We start from the raw sequence: 2500 nt of genomic DNA, 5'->3' as shown, positions 1-2500 counted from the left end.
CACACACACACACACACACACACACACTCTCTCTCTTACACACACACACACGCACTCCCTCACACACACAACACCAGGCCCTCACTGTCTGTCCTGAGCTCTCTGGTCCTCACATGCCCTCAGGAGCTGTCCAGTGCATTCTCTTGTTTTGTTTTGCGTGCCTTTGCATTTCACACTATGCTTTATTCGATGACCTGTGTATGGAAATCTGAAGTTCCAATGCGCCGTGTTATTTTTTTCTGGTCCTGTTGTGTATGTAGCTCTGTATGTGTGCTTCTTCTTGTAATTTGTTGTATTTTTTTAAAAGAGCTAAGGCATATGGTAGCATTGTTAGCGCTGGCTTTGCTTTCAAGTAGTTGTATAACTGATACCGTCTTCTTGTTCCCAATTTTCAGTGGAGAACATGGGTCTGATTATATTGTCTTTATATCTTGAACTGTTTGTTTCTTTGTCATATGTTATCCAATGTGCGGTTATTTTGACTTTTTACTTTTCCTTTACTTTTAGGTTCAGTTATCATCCATTTCATCAATTTCACATTAGTCATTCCAACAGTTTGTCGGTTTCATATTGTGACAGCTGTTTGTATTTGCACTTACTTTTTCAACCATCACGCTTGCCATTGTAAATACTCATTTTACACAAACAACATTAAACGTCATTTTTCCTCGTGTTGGAGGATTCCTTTAATAGTGATGATTATTGGGATATTTGGGAATTCTTGGGATTATTGGTTTTTTACTGCGTTGACATGACTATTTATACTCAGCTAGCTGCTTGTGTATTCAGTTTGTGTTTGGAACTACACAAAGTTTATGCGTGTGTGGGTATGTAGTTGTATAAGTGAAAATGTTTCACACGAGTGTCTGTATATATGTGTGTTTCTGAGTGTGTGTGTGTGCATGTGCATGTGCATGTTTGTAGTTCTGTATGTGTATATGTGCATGTGCATGTGTATGTTTGTATTATGAATGTAAGCGTATGCACATGCATGTTTATTTGCCTCATAATGAGTGTGTGTGTGTGTGTGTGTGTGTGTGTGTGTGTGTGTGTGTGTGTGTGCACAGGTTTGAGTGATTGAGTGAGTGTGTGTATGCGAGTGTGCGGACACACGTGTATGTGTATGTGTGTGTACACAGACAGGTAAACAGCTCACACCTGTTTACTCTGGAGAGTGTGTCTCCGCTCTGGCAGTGCTGCTCTTCACAGGTCGGTGAGACGAGCCTGGCCTTCCCGGACACACAGCCCCTTTTCCTGGCAGCGCCCAAAAGCCTCTCTCCCTCCCTCCCTCTCTCTCTCCCTCTCTCCCTCCTTCTCTCACTCAGTCCCTCATTCCCTCTGTCTATCTGTCTGTTCCTCTCATTCTCTCCCTTCTCTTCCCCTCTCTATTTGTCTCTCTCTCTCTCACTAATTCTCTGTCTATCCCTCTCTCTTATCTATCACTCTCTCACATGCCCTCTCTAGCTGTCTCCCTCTTTCCGTTCCTCTCCATCACTCATCCAATCTTTCACTCCCTCTCTCGCTCTCTTTCAACCACTCTCCTCCTCCTACTCTATTTTATTCCATCTCTCTCTCTCCCCCTCTCTCTCTCTCTCTCTCTCCCTCTCTCTCTCTTGTTTGGGCAATCTCTCTTTCCCTAACACATATACCATTGACTCTGCCTTCCCTCTCTCACCACCATCCTGTTGTTCTGTCCTTCATCCTTACTCTATTCTCTCTCTCTCTCTCTCTCTCTCCATGCATCTCTGGTGTCACACCGTCACACTCTTCCACACAGTCCCCATCCACTGTGTAATAACCACCAACCCCACCCTTCTCTGCTTCATCTGTGGGTTCCTGCACTACTGACTCCACATGTCGTGTGGTTACAGTCGGGTAGTGTTTTTCACAGGTCCAGCTCTCTGTTTGTGTCTATCACTGTGTCAGTCCATCTCCCTGCAAAACCACCAAACCACTGTCTCCCTCTCTATATCCCCTCCCTCCCTCCGGTCCACGCTCTCACTCTTTCTTTCTTTCTTTCTTTCTTTCTTTCTTTTGTTCTCTAGCTCTCTTTCCATTTCCCTGTCTCACATAGATTGTCTCTCTCTCTGTGTGTTTCTCTTCCTAACTTTTCCTCTGTCCCTTCATCTCCCTCTCCCTGTCTCTTATTCTCTCTCTCTTCCTCTCTCTCCCTCTCTCTCTCTCCCTCCATCTCTCTCTCTCTCTCTCTCTCTCTCTCTCCCTCCCTCACTCTCTCTCTCTCTCTCTCTTTATCTCTGTCTGAACTCAGGGGATTACTGTCATGTGTCTCCCAAGGCCTGTGCTTTGGGAATGAGCAGAGCTGTGCAGGTCCAGACCCGCTTTTAGGGCCTCGGCTTAAGGCACTGACTACATGGAAAATTAAACACACATACACACACAGTACACACACACACATACATGCAAACATACATGCACACACAGACATATCTATAAACACACGCATATGTATGCACACACACACACATCCACATCCCACCAG

At 45.0% G+C, this 2500-nt stretch overlaps 1 protein-coding gene across 2 annotated transcripts in view; it reads left to right on the top strand.

The window, feature by feature from the left end:
• LOC105890611 (transforming growth factor beta-1 proprotein-like) overlaps window positions 1-2500 on the top strand; it is a 24654-nt gene that overhangs the window by 19737 nt on the left and 2417 nt on the right. Inside the window, exon 7 of one of the 2 annotated variants that reach the window (XM_012816657.3) lies at window positions 1-690. This exon is cut by the window's left edge and continues 1750 nt beyond it. The exons of the other annotated variant lie outside the window; for it this stretch is intronic. The gene's annotated coding sequence lies outside the window, so the exon portion shown is untranslated. Of the gene's footprint in view, window positions 691-2500 lie in introns of those variants that run through there. 2 annotated transcript variants of the gene reach the window in all.

Source organism: Clupea harengus, chromosome 9 (assembly GCF_900700415.2).
Source record: "Clupea harengus chromosome 9, Ch_v2.0.2, whole genome shotgun sequence".
Classification (NCBI taxonomy): domain Eukaryota; kingdom Metazoa; phylum Chordata; class Actinopteri; order Clupeiformes; family Clupeidae; genus Clupea; species Clupea harengus.
Note: the sequence above shows the minus strand (reverse complement) of the source record. Positions and strands in the feature narration are given on the sequence as shown.